Source organism: Ursus americanus, chromosome 12 (genome assembly GCF_024610735.1).
Source record: "Ursus americanus isolate L20-20 chromosome 12, mUrsAme1.1.p, whole genome shotgun sequence".
Lineage (NCBI taxonomy): Eukaryota > Metazoa > Chordata > Mammalia > Carnivora > Ursidae > Ursus > Ursus americanus.
This window is the reverse complement of record NC_142138.1, coordinates 25405090-25424334: the sequence shown is the minus strand read 5'-3', so window position 1 is coordinate 25424334 and position 19245 is coordinate 25405090.

Genomic DNA, 19245 nt, shown 5'->3' with positions numbered 1-19245 from the left:
ATAACGTCAGTTTGATACTAAGAACTTTAAATTCTTCATATATAACAGCATTTCAATACTCTATGCAGAGAGCTATATCATAAATTTAGAGTAGATACTTTTTCCTGAAGTAAAAAAAAAAAAGAAGTTAAAAAAGAAGTTGTGAGGAAAAAAATCAACTTTAACTCACCATGTCCGAGAGTTGGGGGATGGATAAAATAGGCGATGTGGATTAAGAAGTGCACGTGGTGTGATGAGCACTGGCTGTTGTATGGAACCTGAAGCTAATATTACATTGTATGCTAACTACCTGGAATTAAAATAAAAACTTTATAAAATAAGTTTACAAACACTTAAAAATACTTACCCTATCCTAAAGAAGAAAATTATCACTGTGTAATAAAAATTAAAGCTCCCAGGGCACCTGGGTAGTGCAGCGTTAAGCATCTGCCTTCGGCTCGGGGCGTAATCCCGGCATTCCGGGATCGAGTCCCACATAGGGCTCCTCCGCTGGGAGCCTGCTTCTTCCTCTCCCACTCCCCCTGCTTCTGTTCCCTCTCTCGCTGGCTGGCTGTCTGTCACATAAATAAATAAAATCTTTAAAAAAAAATTAAAGCTCCCTCTTCTTTTACAACTAAGTCACATCTCATAATAGGAATTTGATATTCAAACAATGAGAAAAATCAGATTGTCACTTTTTGTTGAAGAAGTAACAAAACTACTGCTTTGTTTTATTTATCAAAATATTGTATATTAAACCTTACTCGGGAGTTATTTCTCAAGTTAAGCAAACACAAAACTTATAAGACAAACACAGAAGAACTTTCAGGAAAGGATTCCAGCAGAAACAGGCAGACATTTGTACTGTTACTTAACTAAGAAGAAAAGGAAGTTGCGAGGTTTTGAGCCAAATGTTTGTGGCACCCAGTGTTTGAAGCTAACGTAAACTATTCCTTCTTTGTCCACCAGAGTCAACCATTTACCTCACTCCCAAACTCTCAACTGAATCACAGGAACACAGACATCTCAGCAATGTCCTGGGAGATAAAAGGAACGAAAGAAAGCAAATACTAAACTTATATCATTGTTTTCAAAGGAAAAATATTTAAAGAAGCTTCTCCAACTGGTTTTCTGTTTTGCTGTTGTTTGATTTGGGTTTGGGGAGTGGAAGATGCAACCTCATCTTTGGGATCTAGTTTTCTTCAAGTGCACAGCAATGTATGTTGTCTTCCAAATTTGCAGAGTCCTGGTGGAAACATTAAGAATTTTAGGGAATATTAACTGCTCTGTATTCCCTTCGATTTTTGGTATTTCTATTTTGTGTAATCAGAAAAAAATAACTAATTTATGAAATTAGAGATAATCAGTCACAGAAGATCAGAAAATTAACTTTCCCTAAAGTGGATCATTAATTTTTTTTTCAATTTTTTATCAATCACTTAAAAAGTGGTACTGAAATACATCCGGCATTCAGGAGGACTCAGATCAAGCCTGAAACAACAATTTAGGACCCAAGAGTGCAGAAGAAGGTTGCAAACTCAAAGTGAGTGAAAGTAAGCAACCCATGGCACATTTATGCTCCTCTTGAATCTCTGTCTTATTCTAGTCATCTATATACCCCACGCTTGTCACTAAAGTTCCTGGACATAAGAACCTGAAAGATACAATTGTGTGCTTTTATAAATATTCAATTAATGCGCACTTCATAATTTCAAAATTTTTGTGACCAAATAAAGACCCTCATCTCACAACAACCGTTGAGTCTACCCTTTTCTTTCTTTAAGAGCACAATGCCAATTTGCTTAAAAAAAAAAAAAAAGCAACATCATGGAATGAAAACACCAAAGAAGAAATACTTTGGGAGGATGGCATAACAGAATAGAAATTCTCTAAAGAGATAGCCTCGATTTATCATTTTTTCCCTCTTATCCGCCGGAAAAGATCTTCAGTCTCCCAAGAATCAGTTTTGTTTATCCAGCAGATAAACAAAAGAGTCCACGATTTATAATGTAAGAATGATAATAAATTAGAATGCCGTCATGTATAGTCCCTGTGGCATTTTTTATCTAGCAGCTGTCTCCTCTGTCTCTGTTAATTCTCAAAAACGAAACTAAATCTAGATAGTCCTCTTATAAATTGTGATATATTTCTGGGAACTTTGGAAAATCTTCAGCTACACTGCAATTGTGTCACACTATATATAGTAAGAAAATTGTATTTTTGTCAACTTCCTGGTAACTGTTGGAATTAAGTCAGGCTTTTATGAAAAATCACCAAAAAACCTTTCTAATTATAGAATTACCATTTAAGTAACTGATCACAAATTCTAATTTGCTCTAGTATTCTATTAATTTTTTTAAATTACTAATATCATGTTATCAGACATCAATAGAAGCATATTGTAGTGCTTAGGAAAATGCCTGATACAAAGTAGACATTCAATAAATATTTTTTTAATAAGCGATGAAAAAGGGGCTCCTGGGTAGTGTAGTCATCGAGCATCCGCTCCTGGTTTCGGCTCAGTTCATGACCTCAGGGTCATGGGATCAAGCCCTGTGCCGGGCTCCACGCTCAGTGTGCAGTCTGCTTAAGACTGTCTCTCCCTAGGGCGCCTGGGTGGCTCAGTCGTTAAGTATCTGCCTTCGGCTCAGGGTGTGATCCCGGCATTCTGGGATGGAGCCCCACATCAGGCTCCTCTGCTGGGAGCCTGCTTCTTCCTCTCCCACTCTCTCTGCTTGTGTTCCTTCTCTCGCTGGCTGTCTCTCTCTCTGTCAAATAAATAAATAAAATCTTAAAAAAAAAAAAAAAAGACTATCTCTCCCTCTTCCTCTGCCCCTCCCTAGCCACCCCCTACCTGCCGCATGCACTCTCTCTCCAAAATAAATAAATAAATCTTTAAAAATAAATAAATAAATGATGAAAAAGATACTCTTAACTTTATTATCTACCTTCATGTCAACCAAAGTTTTGTTTTCCTGTTACTATAATACCTAAATTTAAAACATTCCATCTGATTTGAACCATTAGCCCTACCTTAAAATAATCTGAATTTTTAAATTTAGCCAGACCCACTACATTCTTAATAGGACATGGACCATGCAGAAAAAACTACAGGGGTATAACAATCAGCCTCCTGCCCATAAAGAGCTTACAAAATAGGAAGGACAAGTACATTAATAGTTATAAGACAAGAGAAAATACAAGGTTGGAAGACAAGGGAGTATACAAGGGTTAACCAGGGAGCTTAGCAAAGGTGTCATGGAAAAGGTAACGTTTGAAATAAATTACAGAAAGAGGTAACAAGTCTTTGGCATATCACATTAGAAAAATAGGATATCCCAAGCAAAGAAAACACAATGTACTTTTTCAGGTCTATTCAAGGAACTATGACTAACCCACTTTTACTGGAACAAATGGTCAATGTAGAAATACAGTGCAAGAGAAGCCTGAAAGTTGATGTTCAGCTTGGGGCTGGAGTCTATACTTACTGTGGTAGGTAAAGGTTTAAGGTTTGTATCCATCAGGATCTGAAGCAATTGGCACATTCTGATGGTATCAATAAGGGGAGTTGGAGGAAGACAGTATTTACAAAGGGTGTGTGGGCTGAGTAAGGGGTACCAACAAGGGATAGGAACAACATCCTGTCACAGCAGCAGGGTCAGCACCACTAGTCCCAAAGGGGAAGTGGAAGGAAGTATTACTGCAACCTGCAGAGAGAAGCTATAACTATAAGAAAACGCCTCCTGACATGAAGCAAGGCCTTCTGTGGAGGTGGGCAGGCAACCTATGGGTAAGCAAGGGCGGGGGGGGGGGGGGGGGGGGGGGAGGGGGGGATACCGTAACTTCCTGTTTGCTCCCTCCAATCTGCTGCCAGTGCCCGCTGCTGGCTAAATCCAAATGGAAGCCCGAGGCAAGGAAGCCCATTGATACAGTCCAAATAGGTCTTCCCCCCAAGGCATAGAGCAGGGCAGAGAAAGGAATGGATCTGAAGGGGCAGAAGGCAAATATCTAGCACAAAGTTTGGGGGGGCATAACTCTTTTTTTTTTTTTTTAAGATTTTATTTATTTGACAGAGAGGCAGTCAGCGAGAGAGGGAACACAAGCAAGGGGAGTGGGAGAGGAAGAAGCAGGCCCACAGCGGAGGAGCCTGATGTAGGGCTCGATCCCATAACGCCAGGATCACGCCCTGAGCCGAAGGCAGACGCCTAACCGCTGCGCCACCCAGGTGCCCCTGGGGGCATAACTCTTAGGCAAATTAATCCAACAGTCTGGTGTTAATCCAATAGAATCAAGAGATGTGTAGTTTAGGAAACTAAGAACATAATAAAAAAGACTAGTAAAGAAAGTGAGAAATTGGGCCATGGCAGTGGAAAAAGAAGTGAAAATTTGTCTATGAGAAATATTACAGTGATAAATTTTGGGGCTTCTAAAGGATTAAATGTATGGGGAAAGGAAAATTAGATGTCCAGAATTTTAAATCTCAGTTCCTGGGAGAATAGGCCATTTTAGAAACCTAAAAATTAAGTGCTGGACTTTAGAGTACAATAGATAGAATTTCTAAGTCCTTCTCACGGGAATGGGGTACACTGGAGAATGTGCGCTAAGAGTAGTATCTTAGAAGTCAGGCACAAGCCAAGGTCACATCAGAAAGCATAAGAAAATGAATCCAGATCAATTTGGGGCCCAATATCACCCCTATACTCTTCCTTAAAAAAAAAAAAAGCTGCTTTAAAAAATCATACTGCCGATTCCTCTCCCAAAAAATATTATCCAAAATAAAAACACAAAAAAACCCAAACATGTAAATGGGTAAGTCGTAGGGAAGGACAAGTGGGAACTATCTAACATAGAATGAAAAGCAAACAACTGTAGTAATTGTAGTTATAAAACAAACTGCACAGTCATAACTCTTGAAAGGCTGTGTAAAATAAAATCAGTAATTTGGCAATAAAACAAATAAAAATCCAAGAATATACCAAACAAGGAGTAGGAGAGGTCGGAGGGAAGAGCATCACTGTCAACCATTAAAACAGTGTGGTAGTGTCAGCGGACTAATCACAGAGATGAAGAGCAAAGAATGATGCATCTGGAAGAGACATGTGTGCATGTAGCAAAAAAAAAAATGTTTTTAAAATTAGGGAAGGGGAGGGGCGCCTGGGTGGCTCCGGCCAGAGTCCTGGGTTTGAGCTCCCCCCCACTGGGGTTCTCTGTTCAGTGGGGAGTCTGCTTCTCCTTCGCCTTCTGTCCTTCCCCTCCTCCTGCTCTTGCATTCTCTCTCTCTCTCAAATAAATAAATAAAATCATTTTAAAAATAAAAGATAGTACTAAATAAATAAAATAAAATTAGAGAAAGGGAAATATGGATCGCTCAATAAATTGTTTGGAAACAGCTAATCTTTTGGAAAAGATTAACATAAGATTTGTTATCATTTAGGAATGGCTTTATGTGCAAGTAGCAGAAATCCCAACTAACAGTTGCCTAAAAAAAGTTGGGGGGAGGGTTACATGCTTGGCCAACAAGACCTCTGGGGATAGGCATTTCAGGACTGACAACAGCTCAACAATGTCACCAAGAACCAGGTTGTTTCTCTTTCTACTCCACCATCGTTACTCTGCTGGGTTTGTTTTCGTCCTTACCACCTCAGGATACAGACAGGTGTCAGCTGTACCTCATGACCTCAGGCCTGTGTTCCAAGCAAACAGAAAGGGGAAGGGCAAAGGGCAAAATGGCCATACCAGTCCACACATGCACCCAAATCTTGCCAGTGATGGCATCTGTAACTGGATTATTCTTCCTAAATCAGTAAGCCTGAATTCCTCTATGATTCTCAGTATTTTGAATTATCTTAAATTTTATTTTTAGCACAGACCACTTACTAGATTCCTTCTTGTGGAAATGAGCTGCAATGAAAACTTACTTTTATGTACCAAACCCCTGGGAGTACAAAAATTATGGGTTGTCTTAGCAATAATGCTGAGTCTCTAAGAACTTTATTTAATGCATTTAGATAACTTGTGTATTTCCAAGTATCTAATTGCAACTGTTAAAAATCATTCCCAGCATGATCTTCCCAGAAGGGGAAGATGTGGGAATGAGAAGAGAAAAATCAACCTACAATGAACTTTTCAATACCTACCTCTATTTTCAGATTTTGCTTAAATATTCTGTTCTACCTTAGAAGATGTGCATTTTTACCACACAGATGAATGTAATTTTTAAGAATCCAACGATATCATAGAGTACCAAAAAGATTGCTAGATTTTGGAAAGAACAGAAATGTCTGTGCTTGAGTTAGAAATAAAGCCTCACTGTTCCCTAAACTAAAATGGTTCTTGTGATTAACTACATGATATACTGAGGATTTTAATCAGGTTAATTACCTCATAATGCATAGGTTAATCATACTAACATTGGTGGCAGAAAGGTAGTTAAAGTCCAAAAGAAGAAAATGGTATTTAATTTCGGGTGACAGATTTTTCTTCCTTCCTGGTCTTCAGATAGCTCAGGAAAGTCATTTTCCACATGCCATTTCCTAGTGAGTCAAGACGCAGCCCTTTAATAACCACTCTGGACTTCCTCTTAGGAATTCCTAGGAGTGGTGGAGAGGACAGGCGTCCGACCAGGCTGCTTTTCAGTCCTTAGCATGCCACTCAGTCATTCCACGTAAATAGAAAGAGGTTGGACACTGGTGTTTTAGGTTCCCTTCATTCTCTTCTCCACCAGTGGGAGTGTGTCTGATTCATGGAAAAGAGCAATTGCTATGCTAACCAAAGCCTGTTACACCATCGCTCTAATGTTAGTGCTGATCCTAGCTCTCTGCTGAGGACATTTGTGATCTCTAACAAGTCACTTGACATGTTTGGTTCTCAGCTTCCTCACTGGTAAGATAGGTGGCATTGTGAAGATGAAGAAAGATCATGATTCAACAGTGTCTTGCACGTAATAGCCATTTACTATGTTTTAGCTGTAATATCTATTATTTTATATTGTATTGTTAAGATCCTATCCATTTTTTGAGGCTCCTACATTCATGTCCAGCTTTCTCAATGAAACCATCACTGCTGGAAGGGAGTCTAAACAATCTGCCCTCACTGATTTTTGTAAGACATATTATCTGTCCTATTTGAGAATTTAATTACATCCTGTCTTATAAGTCACTCCCCAGCTTTCCCGTGTTCTCCCAGGAAACCTTGATTCTAAAGGGTCTGATGTCCTAATCCTGACCAAAGTGGGAGAAATACACACTGCAGTCCAACAGCCCCCGTATTCTGAAGTAATTCTGTGCCCTATACTTCATGCAAATGGATGAGCTCCATCCAACTTGCTTGTCCACTAAGCAGATTTTCCTTCCGGCTCAGGTTTCCTTGCATTTAAGCCTGGGTGTCCAGAACCTAGCATCTTTCCCTGAACCCATTCCCTTTCGTCTGTATCTCTCACTACCTCCTGCCAATCTTCTCCCCCAAGAGGGATAAGATTATCCGTTCCTGCTTCCTGCTTCCACCTACCAATCACAGGTAAGGACTATGTTAAAAGTATACTGATCACATAGGATCAGAATATATACACTAGTAATGCCTATTCAAGTTTTCTTTGGTTTCTAAATTGTCTTTGTCAAACCCTCCTTCCTGTGATTTCATCAACATGACCTTGAATACAGTCTATCTAACTTGCCCACAAACCCACATGAGGCCAGGCCTGCAGCCTGACAGATACTGTGACGGAACAATTGAGATTGTCCAGACCCTTAAGGAGAAGTAACCAAGTTTATACTTTGTCATAAGGAGAAACCCCTGAGGGTTTTCAAAAGGGAAGTGACATGATAAAATTTGCCTTTTAGGAAAATCAGCCTGAGTGTAGTGTGAAGACATCTGGATAATATCTTTTTATTATAAACATCAAACCAGTTATGAAAGGAAGGAAAAACCTGAAGGGCCAGATGCCCAAAGAGGCTAAGAGAAAAAGGTCTGATGCTGGGAAGTGGAAATAAGATGAAACCAGAGAGGGAAACAAACCTTAAGAGGCTCTTAATCATAGGAAAAAATGAGGGTTGCTGGAGGGGGTTGGGAGGATGGGGTAACTGGGTGATGGACACTGGGGAGACTATGTGTTGGAATGAGCACCGGGTATTGTATAAGACTGATGAATCGTTGACCTCTACCTCTGAATAGGTCTCTGAACAATAGAGGTCTCCGAACAATAATACACTGTATGTTAATTAATCAAATTTAAATAAAAAATATTTTTTAAAAAACTTCCTGATTCGGTTAGTTTAGAATAGAGTCCAACAAATCACTTTGAGAACCACTGCCTTACAACAGCGTTTCCAAAACCTCAATTATAAAAACCACCTACAGTGCTTATTAAAAATAAAGAGTCCTTGTTCCACCTCTGATCACCTCTGAATCAGAGAGTTCAGGGGAGGTGTTCAGGTACCTGTTTTTTTTAAAAGGGCTTCATGGGATTCTTATAATCAGCCAAGTTTGTACAGTGCTGCCATATGCATCCTGTGAGGTAGCTTCTATTATTAGTCTTACTTTACAAAAGGAAAAACAGAGGTTTAGCAAGCTTAGTACCAACAAATGGCAAAGCTCTCAACCCTTCTCCTAGAGGGTTCATGCTCAAATACGAAAAGTTTCTTGTATGGAAGTACTACGAGCCCTTCGATAAAAGGGACTTTATCTTATTTATCTCAGGATCTCTAAAACCTGGCAAGATGCAGATAGAATGGTTGGTTAGAACCAAGCCCTGTAAAATAATGCTATGCTTATATAAAATTTAAAACACAGAGCAGCTAACAACAAACAGACAAAAAACCCCCTCAGTTCAAACCACCTGTGAAACGCAGGGAGGCAGAATCAAGTCATCATTTAAATGAACTGACTAAAAAATTAAATCGAAATTCTCAACTCAGTAACTCTTAGTAAGCAGAGAAAAAATAGATATTGATTTTGATGCCAGAAAATGTCTTTTACTAAGTATTTTATAACTGGCTTGACATTTATAATAAAAAGATATTTCCCAGGTGTTAAAAGCCTTAAAAGTGCCTTGCAAGTGTTTTCCTAGCTATTCCAGGATTTTCAGAAAATGAAATCTCACTGTTTGCAGCAAAGGTATTACATATACAAACCATCCTGACAATTTCTTCCTCTAAAATGCCCTGCAATTAGATTGAATGACTTTTAAAATATATAGTATTTTGTATTCTTTGATGGTAAACTTATGTAAATAATAATGGCTAACATTTAGTAAGTACTCTATGTCTTTTAACACATTTAGTCCTCATAACAAATATTTAAGGTAAATATTATTACTTTCATCATTTGCACATAAGGAAACTCAGGCGCAGCGAGGTATGAGGCCTCCCTGAGTTGGCTTAGCCAGCAAGTGGTGGAACCGCCAGTGAAACCAGGCCGTCTGGGGCCCGAGTTCGCAGGCTCAACCATAATGTTGTGCTGTCCCCTATACTTTGAATAAAGAACAGATATCTTCGTTTCACTTACTTTCTGAATTTGTATCTCCAGGTGTCATTATTTGCAATAATAGAAGTGTATTATAGATGAAATTGGGACAATAAAGAGGAAATAATAAAGAATGATCTCTCTGGGCGCCTGGGTGGCTCAGTCGGTTAAGCGTCTGCCTTCAGCTCAGGTCATGATCCCAGGGTTCTGGGATCCAGTCCCACATCGGGCTCCCTGCTCAGCAAGAAGCCTGCTTCTCCCTTTCCCTCTGCTGCTCCCCTTGCCTGTGCTCTCTCACTCTCTCTCTCTCTCTGTCTCTGTCAAATAAATAAATACAATCTTAAAAAAAAAAAAAAAGGAATGATCTCTCAACAACAAAAAACGGTGCTTCATTTGGGCGGTGCCTAGACAAACGAAGAAATAGGCGGTCATTACACTTACAGGGGTTAGAAAACTGGCTGCCAACGATTTTTCAAAGAGCGATTCTGCCAAACCACTTTGAACATTTTCTTAATTCAGTCTTGCTACAATGCTTTCCTAGGGGATCCAGTCAAAGGATCATGCTCCCGGTGGTCTGATGGGTGCTGATTTTTGCTGTTCATCCCACATCCACCCTTTGGGGTTACAGGATTGCCATGTAAGCTGAAATCACTGCCTCTCAGAATGGCAGTGGAAAATTTGAATGGATTTGAAATCCCCAGACCCACTGTGCTTCTCTTGCCAGTAAAAGCAGACCTCCCTCCCATCTCCCTTCTCCTGCTCGAGAATCCTGAAATGACCCTATTGAGAAAGGATGCTATTTCTGACTTTCTCACTGAAAGCACACTGACATAGATAAACATTTAAAACACAGTAAGTTTCATTAGTTTTATAACGCAAGGTACACAACACATTCATAAGTATTTGTTGAGTGGAGAGTTGGACAAAGTCTTAGATAAGCCTGTCTGTTGTATCTATCAAATTCCAGACTCTGGTGAGGCATATTAAAGCAAGAATTTAGTAGGTTCCAATATTTTCTTCCTAAGCTTATTTGCCTAAATCCAATCTGAATAAAGGAAGATAATTACACTAAATTTATAAATGTTGAATCTACTTTCTGAACAAAAGAGCCCTCCACTTTCAATCAATAAAGATAAGAATGAAGCCAGATTTTCCCAATACAAGAAAAGCTTAAAGTAAAATTTATTAATTCTACCTACAGTGGCTTTTTATTTTCTAAAATATTTTTTATTTTTATCACAATAATACATGAATATAATTCAAAAATCAAATGGGACCAAAAGACTCATAAAGAAAAACAATTATTTTCTACGCTATCCCTCCCAACCTATCCATCTCGCTTTCTAAGGGAAAACACTTCTTGTTTTTTTCTTATTTTATTTTAAGTTGGTTCCACATTTATTATGTGGGGCTTGAACTCACAGCCCTGAGATTAAGAGTTGCATGCTCTACTAACTGAGCCAGCCAGGCACCCCAGGGGAAACACTTCTGAAGTCCTTTCACTATTATTTTGGCAGTTCATGTCAAATTTCAAAATAATCTTTTTAGGTTGCTATTCGTTGTTTAGCTATTCTAAATCTTATTTATTCACTACTATAGTGTGTGCATATTTAAATCTGTTTTCCTTCTCTCTATCTATTCTCCACCTTTCTCCCAACACAGTTATATAAAGTTTTGGTTATAATTGCTAAGCTCTGCTGGAGTTAAGATGGCGGAGGAGTAGGAGACACCGTTTTCAGCCGGTCCCCCGAGTCGAGCTGGATAGGTACCAGACCAGCCTAAACAACCACGGAACCAGCCTGAGACGCAGGAAGACGCATCTGGATCTCTACAAATGAACATCTCCAGTGCTGAGTATTGAGGTACGAAGCGGGGAGCCATGAAACTGTGCACAGATATCGGAAGATAAACGGAAGGGGGAGGGAGCCACCATGTTTGGGCGCCGGGAGGCGGTAGACACTTGCACAGGAGAGTGGGCGGGGCTCGCGGACGGCACCCGCAAAACAGCAGACTGAGACCGTGAGCCGGGTGCGCGCGCCACCAGGCATCTCGCGGAACCCCGGAATCCCGGTGCGCTCACTGGATCCAGACTAAGACCGGGAGCTCCGGGAGCGCGCGCGGGGCGGCTGGCGGCTGGCGGCATTAGGAACACAAAGGACAGAGACGCGCCGGCCCTGGAAGTGAGGGCTGGGACGCCGGGTGTAGGGCGCACATCCCGGGACGCTGCAGGGTTGAGCAACACCAACAGTAACAGAGTTAAAGTGGCCAGAACATTAGTAGAGAACGGGCCGCAATCCCTCTGTTCTGTGACAGAGGCTGAAATTTGGCCGCTGCTGCTCTGACTCTCAGAAGAGGCACAGCAAACCGCCAGGGAAAGCCGCCAGAGAACAAAAGCCTGGAAATACCGGCTCAGGGAGTGCCCATCCCCATCCCCCGTCCAGGAGACGCGGAGACTCGACCCAAACAGGGTTGCCTGAGTATCGGCGCGGCAGGCCCCTCCCCCAGAACGCAGAAGGCAGGCTGAAAAATCAAGAAGCCCACAACCTGAGGCGCCTGGGTGGTGCAGTCATTGAGCGCCTGCCTTCGGCTTAGGGCGTGATCCCGGCGTTCCGGAAAGGAGTCCCTCATCGGGCTCCTCCGCTGGGAGCCTGCTTCTTCCTCTCCCACTCCCCTGCTTCTGTTCCCTCTATCGCTGGTTGGCTGCCACATAAATAAATAAATAAATAAAATCTTTAAAGAAGAAGCCCACATCCCTAAGATCCCTATAAAACAAGGGGCACGGCCTGGGACCCAGTCAATAATTTGGGCTCTGGACAACCCTGCAACCTCTCCTCATCAGAATGACAAGAAGGAGAAGCCCCCCCCAGCAAAGAAAAGACAGTGAGTCTGTGGCCTCTGCCACAGAAATAATGGATATGGATGTAACCAAATTATCAGAAATGGAATTCAGAGTAACGATGGTCAAAATGATGAGTAGAATTGAAAAAACTATTAACGAAAAGGTTACTGAGAATATAGAATCCCTAAGGACAGAAATGAGAGCGAATCTGACAGAAATTAAAAATTCTATGAGCCAAATGCAGGCAAAACTAGAGGCTCTGACGGCCAGGGTCGCAGAAGCAGAGGAACGGGTTAGTGAATTGGAGGATGGGTTAATAGAGGAAAAAATGAAAATAGAAGATGGTCTTAAAAAAATCCACACCCACGAATGTAGGTTACGGGAGATTACTGACTCAATGAAACGATCCAATGTTAGAATCATCGGCATCCCCGAGGGGGTGGAGAAAAACAGAGGTCTAGAAGAGATATTTGAACAAATTGTAGCTGAAAACTTCCCTAATCTAGCGAGGGAAACAAACATTCGTGTCCAAGAAGCAGAGAGGACCCCTCCCAAGCTCAACCACGACAAACCTACGCCACGTCACGTCATAGTGCAATTCGCAAATATTAGATGCAAGGATACAGTATTGAAAGCGGCCAGGGCAAAGAAATTTCTCACGTACCAAGGCAAAAGCATCAGAATTACGTCAGACCTGTCTACACAGACCTGGAATGAGAGAAAGGGTTGGGGGAGCATATTTAAAGCTCTTTCAGAGAAAAACATGCAGCCAAGGATCCTTTATCCAGCAAGGCTGTCATTCAGAATTGATGGAGAAATAAAGACATTTCAGAATCGCCAGTCACTAACCAATTTTGTAACCATGAAACCAGCCCTACAGGAGATATTACGGGGGGTTCTATAAAAGTAAAAAGGCCCCAAGAGTGATACAGAACAGAAAGTCACAGCCAATAGAAACAAAGACTTTACTGGCAACATGGCAACATTAAAATCATATCTCTCAGTAATCAGTCTTAATGTAAATGGTTTGAACCATCCCATAAAACGCCACAGGGTTGCAGATTGGATAAAAAGAAATGACCCATCCATTTGCTGTCTACAAGAGACTCATTTCAAACCCAAAGATGCGTTCAGACTGAGAGTAAGGGGATGGAGTACCATATTTCACGCAAATGGACCTCAAAAGAAAGCTGGGGTAGCAATTCTCATATCAGATAAATTGGATTTTAAACTACAGACTATAGTTAGAGACGCAGAAGGGCACTATATTATTCTTAAGGGAAGTATTCAACAAGTGGATATGACAATTATAAATATATATGCCCCCAACAGGGGAGCAGCAAGATACACAAGCCAACTCTTAACCAGAATAAAGAGACATATAAATAAAAATACATTAATAGTAGGGGACCTCAACACTCCACTATCAGAAATAGACAGAACACCCTGGCAAAAACTAAGCAAAGAATCAAAGGCTTTGAATGCCATACTCAACGAGTTGGACCTCATAGATATATATAGAACACTACACCCCAGAACCAAAGAATACTCATTCTATTCTAATGCCCATGGAACATTCTCAAGAATAGACCATGTTCTGGGACACAAAACAGGTCTCAACCGATACCAAAAGATTGAAATTATCCCCTGCATATTCTCAGACCACAACGCTCTGAAATTGGAACTCAACCACAAGGAAAAATTTGGAAGAAACTCAAACACTTGGAGACTAAGAACCATCCTGCTCAGGAATGACTCGATAAACCAGGAAATCAAAAATCAAATTAAACAATTTATGGAGACCAATGAGAATGAAAATACAACAGTCCAAAACCTATGGGATACTGCAAAGGCAGTCCTAAGGGGGAAATACATAGCCATCCAAGCCTCACTCAAAAGAATAGAAAAATCTAAAATGCAGTTTTTATATTCTCACCTCAAGAAGCTGGAACAGGAACAGAGGGACAGGCCTAATCCACGCACGAGGAAGCAGTTGACCAAAATTAGAGCTGAAATCAATCAAGCAGAAACCAGAAGTACAGTAGAGCAGATCAACAGGACTAGAAGCTGGTTCTTTGAGAGAATCAATAAAATTGACAGACCACTGGCAAGACTTATCCAAAAGAAAAGAGAAAGGACCCAGATTATTAAAATTATGAATGAAAAAGGAGAGGTCACGACGAGCACCATTGAAATTGGAAGGATTATTAGAAATTTTTATCAACAGCTATATGCCAATAAACTAAACAATCTGGAAGAGATGGAATCCTTCCTGGAAACCTATAAACTACCAAGATTGAAACTGGAAGAAATTGATTCCTTAAACAGGCCAATTAATTATGAAGAGATTGAGTCAGTGATAAACAACCTTCCAAATAACAAAACTCCAGGCCCGGACGGTTTTCCCGGGGAATTCTACCAAACATTCAAAGAAGAAATAATACCTATTCTCCTAAAGCTATTTCAAAAAATAGAAACAGAAGGAAAGCTACCAAACTCATTCTATGAGGCCAATATTACCTTGATCCCCAAACCAGGCAAAGACCCCATCAAAAAGGAGAATTACAGACCGATTTCCCTAATGAATATGGACGCCAAAATCCTCAACAAGATACTTGCTAATAGAATCCAACAGTACATTAAAAGGATTATCCATCACGATCAAGTGGGATTCATACCTGGGATGCAAGCGTGGTTCAATATTCGCAAATCAATCAGCGTGATACATCATATCAACAAGAAAAGACTCAGGAACCATATGATCCTCTCAATCGATGCCGAAAAAGCATTTGACAAAATACAGCATCCTTTCCTGATTAAAACCCTTCAGAGTGTAGGAATAGAAGGTACATTTCTCAATCTCATAAAAGCCATCTATGAAAAGCCTACTGCAAATATTATTCTCAATGGGGAAAAGCTGGAAGCCTTTCCCTTAAGATCAGGAACTCGACAAGGATGCCCACTCTCGCCACTATTATTCAACATAGTACTAGAAGTCCTTGCAACAGCAATCAGACGACAAAAAGGGATCAAAGGTATTCAAATTGGCAAAGAAGAAGTCAAAATGTCTCTCTTTGCAGATGACATGATACTCTATATGGAAAACCCAAAAGAAGCCACTCCCAAACTATTAAAAGTTATAGAGCAATTCAGTAACGTGGCAGGATACAAAATAAATGCTCAGAAATCAGTTGCATTTCTATACACGAATAACGAGACTGAAGAAAGAGAAATTAGGGAATCCATCCCATTTACAATAGCACCAAAAACCATACGTTACCTTGGAATTAACTTAACCAGAGACGTAAAGGACCTATATTCTAGAAACTATAAATCACTCTTGAAAGACATTGAGGAAGACATAAAAAGATGGAAAGATATTCCATGCTCATGGATCGGAAGAATTAACATAGTTAAAATGTCCATGCTACCCAGAGCAATCTACACTTTCAATGCTATCCCGATCAAAATACCAAAGACATTTTTCAAAGAACTGGAACAAACAGTCCTTAAATTTGTATGGAAACAGAAAAGGCCCCGAATCTCCAAGGAACTGTTGAAAAGGAAAAACAAAGCTGGGGGCATCACAATGCCGGATTTCGAGCTGTACTACAAAGCTGTGATCACAAAGACAGCATGGTACTGGCACAAAAACAGACACATAGACCAATGGAACAGAATAGAGAGCCCAGAAATGGACCCTCGGCTCTTTGGGCAACTAATATTTGATAAAGCAGGAAAAAACATCCGGTGGGAAAAAGACAGTCTCTTCAATAAATGGTGCTGGGAAAATTGGACAGCTACATGCAAGAGAATGAAACTTGACCACTCTCTCACACCATACACAAAAATAAACTCCAAATGGATGAAAGACCTCGATGTGAGACAGGAATCCATCAAAATTCTAGAGGAGAACATAGGCAACAACCTCTACGACATCGGCCAAAGCAACCTTTTTCATGACACATCCCCAAAGGCAAGAGAAACAAAAGATAAAATGAACTTATGGGACTTCATCAAGATTAAAAGTTTCTGCACATCCAAGGAAACAGTCAGAAAAGCTAAGAGGCAGCCCACGGAATGGGAGAATATATTTGCAAATGACACTACAGATAAAGGACTGGTATCCAAGATCTACAAAGAACTTCTCAAACTCAATACACGAGAAACAAATAAACAAATCAAAAAATGGGCAGAAGATATGAACAGACACTTTTCCAATGAAGACATACAAATGGCTAACAGACACATGAAAAAATGTTCAAAATCATTAGCCATCAAGGAAATTCAAATCAAAACCACACTGAGATACCACCTTACGCCATTTAGAATGGCAAAAATAGACAAGGCAAGAAAGAACAATTGTTGGAGAGGATGTGGAGAAAGGGGATCCCTCCTACATTGTTGGTGGGAATGCAAGTTGGTACAGCCACTCTGGAAAACAGTGTGGAGGTCCCTTAAAAAGTTAAAAATTGAGCTACCCTATGACCCAGCCATTGCACTACTGGGTATTTATCCCAAAGATACAGACGTAGTGAAGAGAAGGGCCATATGCACCCCAATGTTCATAGCAGCAATGTCCACAATAGCTAAATTGTGGAAGGAGCCGAGATGCCCTTCAACAGATGACTGGATTAAGAAGTTGTGGTCCATATATACGATGGAATATTACTCAGCTATCAGAAAGAACGAGTTCTCAACATTTGCTACAACATGGACAGCACTGGAGGAGATAATGCTAAGTGAAATAAGTCAAGCAGAGAAAGACAACTATCATATGATTTCTCTCATCTATGGAACATAAGAACTAGGATGATCGGTAGGGGAAGAAAGGGATAAAGAAAGGGGGGGTAATCAGAAGGGGGAATGAAACATGAGAGACTATGGACTATGAGAAACAAACTGAGGACTTCAGAGGGGAGGGGGGTGGGGGAATGGGATAGACCGGTGATGGGTAGTAAGGAGGGCACGTATTGCATGGTGCACTGGGTGTTATACACAACTAATGAATCATCGAGCCTTACATCGGAAACCGGGGATGTACTGTATGGTGACTAACATAATATAATAAAAAATCATTAAAAAAAAAAAAATAATTGCTAAGCTCTGTTTATACTTTTAGGACTTTGTGAAGCCAAGAACTTTACGGTGATTATATTTCCTTTCCTGTACAAATTTCCTGGAGTTTCTCAGTGTTTTTCTTTTCTTCATGAAATGTATTTTTTATAATAATCCTTTTTTTTTTTTTTTTAAGTTTCAATAGAGCACATCCTCTGTGAAAACTCTGTTTTTCCAGAGACTTCCCTCTTGGGGTCTTCTGTCTTCCTGCTGCAAGACGGGCCATTTCTCAGATTTATTTCATGACTATCATCCTCAGACTGAACTTCTGGATCCCATTCTGTCTCATGTTGGTTTCCTTCTGTATTTTACTGGAGTATATTCTCTATCAAGCTCCACTGAGAAATCAAAGTCACTCAGGGGAGATACACATCCACAACTAAAAATGCATTTGAGCTACCCTCCACTTGAGTTACAATGTGAGTATAGGACGCTTACTTAGAAGTCACTTTTCCTCTGAAATCTGTATCAGTGCTATATGCCTGGCACCTCCCAGAACAATTCCTAGCACATATTTGGCACTCAATAAATATTTATTAAATGTATGGATGAATGAATGTGATGCTTTTTCAAAACTCTCTTTAATTCTCTTCTGTTTCCTGCCATATTTCTGTATTTTCCTTTCTTTCATTGTTCAAGCTCCTCTCCCAGAAATACAGCGATCGTCTTTTGCCTATTCACATTTAAGAAAAAGGCTCTGAAAAATGGATGGAGGCTACTATCCACCTGAGTGGTTCTCCAAATATGGTCCTTAGCTTTACCTGGAAACTTGTGAAAAGGCAAATTCTCTGGCTTAATCCCAGTCTTAGTGAATCAGAAACCCTGAAGTTGGGACCCCCCCCCCAAAATCTGTGTTTTAATAAACCTCCAAGTGATCCCAATGCACACCAAGTTTGAGAACCACACAGGTAGGGCCAAGACTGGCAGCCATTGCTTTTGGGCTACCTGGAGACGAGTGAGCGCTCATACAGGGAGAGCCTTTCTATAGGACTGCTCATTTCTTCAGGGAAGGAATCTTGGGTCTCTGGCCCACAAGATAAATATCTAACCGCTGGTGTTCTGCTGGATGGTTGAGAGCAGAACACAATGACTCAGGCCACGATGACAAGATGGACAAAGTGACTCTTGGATCTCTAGAAGTCCTGTAATTTTTGAACAAAGAGCCATCATTCCAAGTCTCTAAGATACCTGTCTGTTTGGACCACTAATTCAGTTTCCTGTACCTCCTTTCTGAGACAGTATCCTTTCCATAAACTGTAATCCCCTGCGGAATTGAGTATGTCTCTGTTCTTGCCACCTGCAAAAAACCTGAAAAATATGGTGTAAAATTATAAACACTTGTCATTATATGTACTATTTGAATTTCTTGCAACGCAAAACGTGTGTTGGGAAACAAAATAATTCCAGCTCTTCTCTTTGTTACAAAGTACAGTTCATGTATTTCCACCAAGGACCATTAGGTGGCACTTTCTGCTCTGCTTATAATCACTACTTTTCTTTTCCTTTGGGGCAAACCTTTCATGGAGTTCTTTGGCAGGTTGTTAATAAAGATAAGAATGAAGCATTAGTAAAGAGTCAGAGAATGTCATAATTGTTGACCATTCTGTCACAAGTTGCATGTATTTTTACCTTGCGCGGTAGGAAATCTGAACACGAAATTCCAAATTCAACAAACTACCACACAACTACCTTAATCTAAAATGTAAAATGTTAGTAAGCTTATCACTCCAAGGATACTTTTCACCCGTGCAATAGGGTCCAACCAAATGAAGTTCAACAGCAAGACGGCTCCTGCCAATAAACACAAGTTCCCTACACAGAGTGATAATGATGTTCCTTTGGCTTTTGCA